Source organism: Athalia rosae, chromosome 4 (genome assembly GCF_917208135.1).
Source record: "Athalia rosae chromosome 4, iyAthRosa1.1, whole genome shotgun sequence".
Classification (NCBI taxonomy): Eukaryota; Metazoa; Arthropoda; class Insecta; order Hymenoptera; family Athaliidae; genus Athalia; species Athalia rosae.
Genome location: NC_064029.1, coordinates 4,807,351 through 4,820,789, shown reverse-complemented (window position 1 = coordinate 4,820,789; position 13,439 = coordinate 4,807,351). Strand labels below are relative to the sequence as shown.

Genomic DNA, 13,439 nt, shown 5'->3' with positions numbered 1-13,439 from the left:
CGCATTCGCATCATGTTATATGTACAATATACATAGACGAGGGTAAAACCTCTTTTCGCTAATTAATACACACGAGTGTGTTCGTTATTTTTTAATTGCTTGTGTTATCATTAGTAAACTCTCCGCCAATTGCAACTTCCTTTGACGGTATAGGGCATGGTTTCTACAACATTTTCCGTACGTAACCCTCTCGACCCTGACATTTTCCGACGAGTACGCATACGCTCGTTAAGAAAACAACCTTCGCTCTGTTAAATGTGTCAAACATTAATCGTCAACTTTACCGCTTTTACGGAGCAAAAAAGATGGGGCAAAAGAAAAAAAGGTCAAAGTTCGTACTGACGGGGCGAGGCGCAATTTCGAAAAACTCCTAAAAACGTTCAACGCGGTTTCCCCGCGAACTTTCGGTACTCCCTATCTTTTTTTTCAATGTCATTTTGCTCGTCGGGTGGCCCCGCGCGTTCGGCGCTCTCAAAATCCGATCCCGAAGTGGGATTCGGAATTATAACACGCGGAGTAGTAGGTATACATTAAATCTGGATAAAGGCTGGAAAGATTAGTTGAAGGACCGGAGTGTAGCCTGAGCCGGGCCGAGATTGGTACCCGTTTTCTTATACTTTCCCTCTCTATCCAAAAGAGCTCTTCAAGTCTGAAGCACTTCAGAGCGGTACTCTTGTGTGTTCCCTGTGTAAAAGAGATGAGGATATCGCTGGCCATACGGGACTGTGGAAGGACTGCTACTCGTGAGCGAATCGGAGGACAACGAGAGCTGTTATTAAGAATTGATAAAAGAGAATAAAAAAAAGGGGGGAAGGAGGAGAATGAAAGAGGAGATTCTGGATCGTTTTACCCTTCGGTTTTGTACGTACCTACCCACATCGAGAAACGCGGCCCAGTAAAAATGACGCGACAAAAGAGCGAAACTGAATCTGGATTGTCCAACGAATCTGCTGCTAAGTTTCGCTTATGACGACGATGGTCAACTTCGGTATTGAATCAAATTCATTTTACGAAGGAATCGATGAGGGTTCTTAAGAATTTTTTTCTGAAAATATCAAATCAAACTTTTGTCAAAGCTTTGCCAACTATTTGCGAACGTTTTTTTTTTCCTCCCATTAGCTTTCAACGTTGATCGCGTGTCTGATATCGGTTTTACTTTCTTTTCAATTCAACTCAACTACCGTCTAGACTTTTGTCAATTGAGTGTCACTTTTTCTAGCACATTGATCCTCTACGTTCTCTATACTGAATTCTTTTTCCACCTTTCAGGGGTACAGGAACTAAATTTTCTATCTCACCCGACGTATTTTTTATCCCGTCCTAAATTCATAAAACACTTTCGTTCAAACGATGGTTGCCTTCTTTATCATCTACCGCAAGCTCTTTTCATACGTTGGTAACGTTAAAAACTCGAGTTCGAACAACAAAAACCGACCAACGAACAAACAAACGAAACGGTTGCCGGTAAAATAGAAAAACGAGACAAGAGTCGGTACGACATCAGCCGCAGGTAACATCCGGTTACCGGCAAAAGCTCGTAGCTTTTGTAGGTAACCCGAGACCATCAGAGAATAACGAGCAGGAAGGGGGTTGAGGAAATTACCTCGCAGGATCTGGAATCGGTTGTGCGTACGTGCATATTATACAAGTGGTTTTAATTATTCATATATTTTCCAATCGATCTGAACCCGGTTTCGGTTCAGTTTCGACCTTGGATGGAAGTATAATTGCCATTGGTTCGCGGTATCCATCTGTGAAAGATTCAGGCTTTCGGTCAAACTCCATGAACAACGTACAAGATGTTTGAATTCACCGTCCGTGCGACGTGCATTCGATGACGCGAAGGTCTCCGCGTAATCGAATCGAGTCGGAGTTATGCAAACGGTTCGAAACCGTCGCGTTGCGACGCGACTCGGAATATCACGCAGCGATGTTCCGTCTTTCGGTTGCGACGGTTGCATCGGATCATTCTAAACTCAAATGTAAATAGAGTCGAGTTGCAACACCGGTAGCGCCAGTTAACACTACGAGTTACGTGGGCAGCGACTTCAGATGTAGAATATATTTCACACTCCGCATCAAGCTGGATGAGCAGCTCCCCTCGCGCGAAGGAGTCCACTTTTCAGTCTGACCGAAGACGTGAAATTTTCTTAATTCCCGGATAAGAACAATTCATCTCCAACGCACTCTGAAATGAACTTTAACTACATTCCCTGGGCACATCCGTTCCTCTCTTTCTCCGCTCTCCATCTTTCTCTCCGTAACGCGTTGAGGGCGGTAAGAATATATCAGAGGAAAAAAGAACGAATCGGCTACGCGTGCGAATAAAGTTTCAGGGCAGTTGATATTTCGTGTATTTTTGGCGAAGAAAAAAACTGATATAAGTAGTAGAACGAAAACGTATAGGAAATAATTTTCGCCACACCAAGTATAATTCAGCGGCGAAATTCACCCTCTCTTATCCGTAGGAATTCGTTGGCAGTAAAAAGCACTCGATCTCGAAGAAGGTATAATTTCTTGATCCTCCCCCGCGATTATTACCGACTATGTAACACCTCGCCCAAGTTCATCGTACCTCGTGCGCTCGTATTATCATAAAAAAACCTAACGTGATTCGAGGCGATCTACTTAATTCGAGAATTAATTCTACAAGACTTTTGTATCAACGCCGGATGTAACGCGGTTCGTGTATCGCGTATCGCAACGGTGGCATGACGACGATATGAGATCGTTCGTTCGAGATCCCGAACGCCTGCAGCGCTGCGCTATACCTATGAAGAATTATTATTCATACCTATACCACCGATGACCGTAAATACCTTTTGCTTGTGCGTTCGGTTTTTCTGCGAGCTTCACGCTTTACCCCGTACCCGTTGCACCGGACGAAGGGCTGCTGTACATCGGAGGTAAAAAAAAAGAATGAAAAAAGAAAAAAAAAAGTCAGAGGAGAAAAAAATCTTCGTTCTCCAGCTGCTGAGCATGTCCCTATTGTAGTTGCGTTGTTGATGCGGTTGTTGGTACACGCCTTTTCGTACGGTCGGATAAAAGCGAGTGTAGAACGTAGGGCGTGCATGGGTTTCGCGTACGTGTGCGCTGTATGGTACGCGCGATATATGCGTAGCACGCATGCAAGGAGGCGAGACGTAACGTCCTGCGTATCCTACCTACCAGTTTTATTGGACGTTGTGGGGAGTGCGAGTCTCCTTCCGGTCGGTAGACAGGTACACCGGAAGCCCCGATCCAGCCACCGCACAGAGGTATACCGACCGTCATGCCCCGGCTTCGGTCGAACACTCGTAAAGATTTTACAGATTTTGTATTCGTATTTGAAATAATTTTTTTTTTCAACCACGTAGACAGAGGGAACCGTAGGTACATTGCCCGCTGAACTGGCGGAGATCGTTAACCGTGAAGATCCACAGATTTTGAAGGCAGGAAACACCGGCGATGACGGCCATTGTGCCGCAGGGTTGATTCCGCCGTGTATTTTGTTCTCTGCAGCTATTTTTTTGTTGTTTCTCGCTTATTTTTCTATTTTATTTAATACTCTTTTATTCTTTGTTTCCCCACTTCTTATTTCACATCCTTCCGGCGATCAAGTTTTCATTTATTTTCAATTAAACATGGGAACTGTTTCTCTATTGTGCGACATATTGTATATCTATGTTTTTCTCTTTTCACGACTTATTGTAATTCCATGCCTCTCGCGCTACGAGGGTCGTAATTTCTTTGTCTCTTTTTTCTTTTTTGTCACGTACGTGAAACATTACACCTCGAGAAAAGTGGCATGAGAAAGATCGATGATGAGCAAGTTCTTCTCTCTCTCATCCAGATTCAATTTTTCTTTATGAAGAAGTTTATGGTTCGCGCTTGTTGATGGAACGTGATTACGCAGCTTTGTATTTACCGAACGGAATTTGACGTTTCTAGACACTCAGATTAGTTGTACAGGTGCATGTTCTCCGGTACCGCAAATATTCGAAAATTGTTACATATGAACAAATATTTTTGTCCCGCTCGGATCGCCTCCGAGGAAACGGATGTGGTTTTTCTGATATTCTCTCGCAAAATTTATGATCCACGAACGCAATTTGCACTTACACACGTTCGGTAAGAACTCGAGGTGATTAAATTCTATCGAGAGAAAAAAAAAAAGTGTAATGTCCTTCGAAAAGAGAAATTGATAAACACTAAAAAGATAAATAAAAACAAGAAAGAAGAGAAGTATGTAAAGGAAAACCGAGGAGAGCAGACCGAAGAGGTGGATTTTGTCTTTTTGAAACTTTCTAATTAGATTGGAACGTTCTGCCTTTCGTGCAAAGAGATTTCAAATTGAATTCCGAATGCAGGAATACCCTTCGTCCCGTAGAGTCGCACTGTAGGAATAAGTTCGGTAATTAGTTTTCCAAATTTTACCATTCCCATCGTCGTGTCTCCCGTGCGGACGACGAATCGCGGGGAGGGGGAAAGAAAAAAAATTTGAAAAAAATATCCGTATCGATCGAACGTGTTCGCAACGTACGTTACACTCCGATCGTTCACCCGTGCGCGAGTTCGCTCTTTGATTCGGTGCATTTTTTGTTCGGAAAAGAGAAGAAGAAAAGAAAATTGCTTCGTCTTTTCATTTTTTAATTTCGTTCTTCTTGCGGGCCCCCCTACATGACCCCGAATTGTTTCCCTCGCTTTCGACGCGGAGGAAGTTGATAAAAATAAAAGAAATATAAAATAAACTGGAAAAAAAAAAAAAAAAAACGTGCAGGACAGAAAAGAATGGGGAGCCAGTGGCGTGCTCCAACGAGACAACGAAACAAGTCAACCACGAAATGACATCCGCTTGCCTTATGCCCGTTCTCTCCTCGTTGCTGTCCGGTTTTCCAGAACTTCCTTCGAAACTTCTGCGCTGTCTTCACTTCGTCGTACCCGTATACCGTACACCTCCAGCGTTCCTCACTAGCCGCAACAAATTACAGTACTTACACTACTCCGCAACCCTCGGACCGACTTCACTCGGTATAAACCACCCTATGTGCGAGCAGTTCCGGAACTTTGAAAATATAATTTGCAACGGTTCAACGTTAGACAGGTACGAGAGTTGGTCACAACTTAGCAACGACTCACACATAACGCTAATCTACACGCCTTTCCAAAATTACTTTCTACGACGGTAGTCAGGTACTACACACCTGAGTAAATTATTGTTCCCAGGTGATACGGAACGTGTAGTATAATAACGTTTTACTATAGTTACAACGAGAACGTGTTTTCAAGATTACTCTCCGTGGATAGGAAGGAATGAATGAAAGAAAAAATAGAAACTGGGAAAATTTTATTCTCGCCGACGTCCTTAGGATTTCGAAGATTCATCCGTTGTGCGGATTTTCCACGTTCTCTCTGTACGTTCTCTCTCACCCCGTTTTCATTGAGGCATTCAGGTTGCGCGGGTACGTCATAGTCAACTGACATTAGGAATAAGGAGATGCGGTGCGGATCGAGGCCTGAAATATTACCACATTCGTAGTTAGTTATAATCCCCTCGTTGTATACCGAGTTAGGCAGCTGGCTGTGCAGCGAAATTCCCCCGGGATATAATGTCAAGTCAAATCGTCCCGTTGAACCCCGAGGAGAGCGGAGAAGAGTTGAGTCGCCTTTGCAGCGTTGAAAAGGTATATCTATACGGGCGAGCGATAGGTATAGCCGTTATACCGTAGGCTGGCTCAAAGTTTCTTCTGTAACAATAACGTCGTCTGGATTTCCAGAGGAAGGTAATACCCGATTGGTCGGAGACTACGAAACGGGAGTTGCGCACGCATCTTTTCTGACTAACGTTTGCTTTTCACGCTTGCCGGGTATATGGCTTAGCTTAATACCGAGGCCAGTTGGCGGTTGCGCTCCGCTCTGATGTGGTTGATTTCGTTCATCGACGGCTGGTTTGACACACGCGGGTTTTAATAATCTAACACGGTATATCCCCATATAATACACGTCCAAGTGCCGAGTACTTTCTACTCTGACCTCACTTTGCGTTTAGAAACATGTAAGACCCCTAGGCGTGACGTTGAAAATGAACAATAACCAGTCACCGTTGATCGGTCCTAGTGTTTCTCCGCGTCGAACGATTTTTCGTGCATTTTTTTAGATCGACGTAAAGTCAAAAACGGAACGTAAAATATCGAACTTACGTATATTCGAACAAGTTTCGTTTGCACGCGAGGTAGTTTTGTACTTGGTTCCTTGTTCGTTTTTCTATACTTTTTTTCGTTGTCTTCATATATTTTATCTACCTTATCGCAACTCAAAAATCGTACAAAAGTGCGCGGATTATGTTGGGTGACGAGATTCGCATTGAAATATATCGTATACGCTGCGACTCGTGGCTATGATCGATGACAATTGATGATAGAATAATCATTGTAAATTTGAACAGTGTGTGTGTGCTTTTTTTGGATTGATTTTTGTCATCAATTTTTTTCGTTGTTTGTTCGTTCGTTCGTTCATTGCAATCCAAGTGCTACGAAGTTAGTTTTTTTTGGGACTGGTTAGTTTTAACAAACGGGGTAAACATTAAGAGCTCGGATATGATGGGGGTACTGAGGTGGAGGCAAGATCTCAGATCTGATGGTGGCCAACAACAGCAAAGGCCAACATCGGAACAACCGAGTACCACGCATTCCCACACATTGCCCAAACTTATCATGCAGGTGAGTCTCTCGATCAGCGTCGATAAAAAGTTTAAAACAAACATAAAAAAAAAAAAAAGGAAGTAGAATAAGTAACACATTCCATACATCTGAGATGGGCTTACCATTTCCTATTCTTCGGAACTCATTCTGAGCCTCTTACACCAACTCAGATCTCAGGATTCCCTGAAGACTTTTCGGAGCGTCGTTCTAGACACGGTGGAGCTCTGAAAGAGTTACAAAAAAAATCTCCAAAAAAAAGATGAATCTGTTGGAGATTTTTCTGTTCTCTCTTTAAACTTTATTCAAACTCGTATAAATATCTTTCCGATTACATACACCTGGTTACGTGTACCTACTTTTTTTTTTTCCCCTGCTATCACGTAACACTCAACTCCATGTATACATTTTTGCGACTTTTATTCGTCATCTAGTAGGTTTTTTCCTCGTTGCGTTCCAATGGTGGTCGGATGATATTTCTCCGGTAGCAGCAGCAGCAGCGGCAGTTCGAAACCTTCGGTTTTAATCACCGAGCTTCTCTAATTAACTCTAATTTATTTTCTCCTGTAACAAAAAAGCAAAGAACCTATTAATCGTTTGTACAGGAGACACGAAAGTTGTACTTAAAATTTGTTGTTGTCGGTACAGCTTTGCAGCGCGCTACGTGGATGCAAAAAAAAAAAAAGAAGAAAAATGCTCCCACGGCTGTTGCGCTCCAAAAAATTTCCAGCCCCAGTTCATTTCGTGTAGAACGTGGGCGTTTGAAATTTTTGAAAGTTATGTCACCCAGTTTCGTGAAATTAGTAGACCAGAATATTCGCGCTGTAGCGTGAGCGGCACGTCCGGAATCCGCGACGCGGTCAAGAACGATGGAAAAAATGACTGCGAGACGATTTGACGATTTTCATCGGATTCCCACACGCAGTACAAGGTGTTCGAACCGCGTTTTCATCGCGTAGTTCTTCGACCAAGAAAACCGCAGCCATCGCGGGGACGCGACGCAGTAATTAGAGATTACGGCGGTAGATACATCCATCCATTCTAGATGTTGGTAGTCGAGATCTTTCGAAGATCGCGATACTATAGTCGCGCTCCTGGAAACATGGAAAAGCCAGCTACCGATTGCACCGCCGTACATCTATCCATCCGTGATTCATTAGTTTCCGCATCATAATCGTGTTATCGCATGTGTAAAATCGTTTAATAACTCCTTCTTCGGTCTTCTTAGACGCAGCGAACACACATAGCGATGATAATATTTATGCTGCGCTGCTCTCGGCATCAGAAGCGACGCAACTGGAACAAGAGTGAAAAAATTAATAGATGATAAAAATTGTTTGTTTCATTATTTATTTACTATTCGCATCCTCGCGCGTTCACCTATACGTATCTAATGATATTTACGTTCATATGCCACGTGTTGAATGTCCACATATGTACCTTGTGTACGTACACATATTTATACAGATGGAAATTAATGTATGTATTCGCGTACCGGTTCAGGTATGATTAATTAATTCTTTTTGTTTTGCGCATATATATGTATATATATACATCGTGATCAGACGTGATTATTAACGGTCTGCAGCGATATATTCATCGATTTCCTACGATGCAGAAGTTTTTATACACTTGGTAAAAAAAAAAGAAAAGAGAAGAAGGAAAAAAAAAGTTTTATCAACTTTGACGCGCGCGTTAACCAATTCGATATCGTATCATTTATTTCGATTATCTGCAGAGTCGGAAGGGAAGGGAGGAAATCAGATATAGAATTGAAGATTCGATTTCGATGTATGTACATACTGCGCGAATCGAGTGATATACGTATACGCGAAAAACGAATTGACGCAAGACCTGATAATAGAATTGTGCGATAAAAATCGCGAAAGAAGCAGAAAATAAATTTGTAAAAAAAAAAAAGGAAGGTAAGAATCTCTTAACTTTTCGACGAACGGACGACACTTCGCAATGCAATGGATATACAAGTAACACTCGGCGTATGTGCGTAAAAATTACGCTGTATACGAAAATAGCGTAATATATTTCCGCGTATACTTTGGCGGACGTATGGATAGGATAGTCGGAGTGCAGCCCTCTTCTATATTTTCTCTAACTTAAGCGCTGTGATTATTTTAAGAGCTTGAGTTGCTGCACTTGAAGCGTTCGGAAGTTTTCTACTGTGAATTCCGTTGAGAATTTAACGTTCGAATTAAATCAGATCTCGTACAACTATTCGGATAACCCCACACTTATTATTTTATCATAAGTTATTTGCGGAATTGAATAATTTTTAGAAAATTAAAATATCGTTTCCCGACCTTGTTTTACGTAAACATACGTATCTTATATTGTTAACAAAACACAGCTGTACGTGAACTCTGGTATATACGACTCCGCGTATTATATTTCCAACTTTATGTATATACTCGATGTCATGTAAGCGGTAATGCATGCAGCAAAAATATGTGTATATATATATTTTTTTCTTCATTTTTATTCACCTTGTCGCTCGTTGTTGGTTCAATCAACACGATGGTAATTACAAATTACACCCTCACCCCTCCGTTGCCCACATGCAAAGTGAAAAAAAGAATTTCTCAATTTGGTTTTATTTTTCCTCTCCGAATATTTGGTGAAATCAGGGGTTCGGGGCAGCCGGAATCACGCAACGGGAAGGGACGGTACAGGGACGGTTTGAAAAAATAGAATGAGATAAAATAATAAAAACTAAAAAAAACCAACCAGGTGTTTTTTGGGAATCTTACACGTAGATGTGGACATGAAAGCATTACAATCGGCTATGGGTGAAACCACTCGTTCCATACACGCGTTATACCTATAACTACTGCTCGTTTTAGACTGACAACCAGGTGAACTTTGCAGCTGGCACATGCCATTTCCGTCCAAATATATACAAGCATCGGCGGAATATACATACATAGTTCGTACGTTATACATACCTATAAACGGGATAAGTTTCAGAACTGAATTTAGGAATAACGAGAGAACCGTAAAGTAATAACCATAGGGGCTTTGTAAAAAGAAAAAAAAATAGAAATAAAAAGCCTAGCAAAAATACATATATGCATTACTTGATATGGAAATGGATTCAGGTAAAATTGTAGATTATTATCCTGAACTGATTTGAGTTTCCTGTATTCGTGCAACGGTCGAGAATAAAATGAAAAATATGTAATTATCGAGGTTTTTTTTTCTTTCTCTTTTTACATTCTCGGGCGTTGGCAATGAATTATTAATATCATCACGTTGATACGTATACGAATATATATACATATATACGTACGTCGCATCCCTTGTCGCGACGTTTGTTTACTTTGGCTTCCTGTGGGTTGCAACGGCAGAGGCACACGTGTAACGAAAGATCGAGTGACGGCATCAAAGCGCGATTATAAAGTCCTTCAAATCGTCAGTCAGTCAGTCAGTCAGTCAGTTAGGGAAGGCAGTCCGCAGTCAGTGACTCTGGCGTTGCGGCGCGTTAACGTGGGTATGAATATTATGGATAATTATATATATCAGGTTTCCCGAAACGCGATATAATTAACCGGTTAATTAGTTAGTCACCTATGTAAATATATATATCGCCCGGCACTTTGACTAAGCTACGTTTATGCATCGTACCTACATACCTACTGCGGCAGCGGGTCGCGACTCATCGTCAATAAATTAAACGGAATCGATTTTCATACGGTTAATTTTGTTCGGCTATGCAGACAACTTGAGGGGGGCGCACAGACTACGCGTGGGAGTTTTCCGTTTAATATTCATACGAGCATCCCGAGGATATCGAGCGAATCCAAATTCGCCGAGATCTACTCAACGCGCATACCTACCTACTACAGTATAGGTGATTATACCCGAGCTCTTCGCGCAAAATTCGGAAAGGATACTTTATACCCGGCGAAACGCTCGAATCGTTTCCTTCTTCATTTTGTAAATGGTATACTTCTATTTTACGGTAATAAAATAATCATAAAATTTACAACACCGGCGGCCCTTGTACAATTTACGAACTACGTTACGTGCGTACATGCGGCGGATTTCCAACAGGCGCGGGGTATAACGGACGGCGGTAACTACACGTATATTTGTAGGTAATTACATCTATCCTCGTGATTTTGTATTATAGCTGCAACTCTGGAGTTGAATAGCGGCGTTGAGAACCGTGTCCAAAGTCAGGGTAGCAAGCAGTTCAAGGTGTACCAATACCTTACTACCTATTTCTGCAAGTTTGCACGCTCCGAAGCACTCGCGTATTTTCCTAAAGCTTTATGTACATCAATTCTACGATCGCTCGGAATACTTATGGGGGGGATAGCTTTTGAAGTAAATGACGAACTTTCTTCCCATTTTTTTTTTCCTCCTCTACACAGTTTCTTACAGTTATTTCACGTTTAACGTTTAAATTCTATATTTGTTCAACATCGAACGGCCACTTCACTCGCGATCTCCCAAGAGAAGTTTTTCTTTTCATTTTTGTTTAAGGTAAACCATTCGATAAAAATATGCGTGATAGACTATGTGTCTTTATTGTACATGTACGGCTTTTTTTTTTTTCTCTTTTATTCCTTTTTCGTCGTTTAAGTATGTGGAGTTTGGAGATCAAAAGGTAGCTGTATATCGCTGTGTAGTACACTTGGAGTAATAATAATCCTTACCCTACGTGGTTTTTGAAGGCTGAAAAAGTGGAAGTTCTTAAAATCGAGAACGTGAAGGACCTTATTCACGTTCTCGATCGCTGAAGTGTTTTCGACGTCGATGTCGCGGCTGTTGTAATAAAAAGCTTATATATTTTCCACATATATACCTATACCTATACGTGCATATCGCCTATCGTCGCATTTTATCGCACTGACAAAGTGCGAACGGCGCGAGACGATGAAATAAATATCAAACGAGAGAATTAAATAAAGCGTAAATTTTTCGTATTTTTTTTCTTTTTCTCCTCCCCCAAGTTTCTAATTGAGAGATAACGGACAATGCGTTTTGCGTTTGAAATGAATTTGAATTTTATCATTTCGGAAGTATTTCTGTATATAAAGAGCGTCGTCGCCTCGGGCGAAATTATATCCTTCGTCCGCGTACCCCTTTAAACGGAATTCAATAGTTTTAATATTTCTCCGAGCGAGAAAGATCCTGTAAGCGCCGTTGTTACTCTACCCGCTAAAGTTATATATATTCCGACAATTATTAACTCGACGAAATTCATATCCTAAATTGAAGTTTGAAATAATTGCGGTTAATATCCAATTAGCCCGGTGGAAATCATCCGGTTGGAAATAATCAAATTTTGCGGCAATTGCAATAAAGGGTCGGAAGAATAAATTTCAATTGTACGCCAGGTACACTCATGATCCGGCACACGTCGTATAAAAAAAGTACAAAGAAGACGGGTATGCGGGGAGGGGGGGCCGTGAGGCTTAGAAAAAAAAAAAAAAAACCTCAGAATTTTCCGCGGTCGAGAAATTCCGGAACGTGTACGGTACACGTATAAAATGACGTCCCCTCCGAACGAGGAATGGAAGAGGAAGTTCGGCGCGGGTATCCATTATACCCGGTTGCGTAATGACTTTGGGGAAATGTGGATTCCGGACGGATGAAACTATGAGAACTGACAACGAATAGGTGGAGATGTACGAGGGAAACCAGCTGCGAGAGGACGCCATCTACTCGAGCTTTAGCAATCTTATTACTACGGCGAGTTGCCCATTAGTTTTACCCTGGATGCTCCGTAGCTGCCGTATAATGAAAACGAAGTGACGAACTGCACCGAGTAAAAACTTCAGCAACCTACCTCATCCCTTTCACTCTCCCTCTCCGTCTGAGAAATTGAAATAACGTCAGATCGATAAATTAAAAAAGGTAAAAGGGGAAAGGAGAGTCGCGGCGAAAAGTCGATCTCGCGTCATTTGGCGATATTCTGTGAGCGAATTTTTCAACCCTCCGTTCGTCGAATTCAGAAATGAGAGGAGAATAACAACGGTTGCGATGTGCGGTGTAGGTACGCGATAATGAAAATAGGTTGGATTGCTATCATCGGGAGATTCGCTCGGGGTCTAATTCAGACCAGCGTGTTCCAATCACCGGTTTCGCGTAAGCCGCAATTCACGCCATTGACCCAATGGTACAATACAGGGTGAGACAAAGCAGAGATTCTCTAATGGAATGTAAGTTAATTTCATTCTCAGCACACCTTCCCGTCGTCGCTGCTGCACAGAGATCCTGCTGCCGCTGCCGTTGCCGCGTTGCCGTTGGTGGTACCCTCGTAGTATAGTTGCTCGTTGCTCGGGTATCTGGGCGCGTCCAACAATATGTGAAGTGAATTATTCATTCGCGTGGCGGTCAGTGACTCTCCGGTGTATAGGGTCGGTCGGGTAGAGGTGCTTCGTACGATACACGTACACCTCACCTCTCTAGACTTAGAAGAATTTTCTCGTGAAATTCTTTTGTCCCTTAAAAATATTTCATAAGTCCGCCGCGTCGAACATCCCTCACGAATTTCCAATTTCCGAACGATCGCCGATCCGCGGCCGCGTAGTTAAAAAATTTCAAGACGCTCTGCGTCGCGAAATTTTTCATATCATATGTAAAAAGGTCAACCGGCGCTCCTCGATCGAACGATTTCTCGCTCAAACTTTGACTGTGTGTATCGAGTGTTGTACATAACGCGCGGGTATATACATCCGGGTATATATACGTATGTGTGTCGTGTGTCGCGTAACGCTGCTAGTTATATTCATGCGG

The 13,439-nt window shown here is 42.1% G+C and overlaps 1 protein-coding gene and 1 long non-coding RNA gene across 4 annotated transcripts in view; one reads left to right on the top strand and one right to left on the bottom strand.

The window, feature by feature from the left end:
* Window positions 1–13,439, top strand: part of LOC105688918 (rap1 GTPase-activating protein 1) — a 152,344-nt gene that overhangs the window by 83,694 nt on the left and 55,211 nt on the right. The window lies entirely within an intron of this gene.
* Window positions 7,813–8,209, bottom strand: LOC125500797. The gene is made up of 2 exons (XR_007278270.1): window positions 8,082–8,209; window positions 7,813–7,973 (listed from the first exon to the last, which is right to left on the bottom strand). It is a non-coding gene; the product is annotated as an uncharacterized LOC125500797 (long non-coding RNA).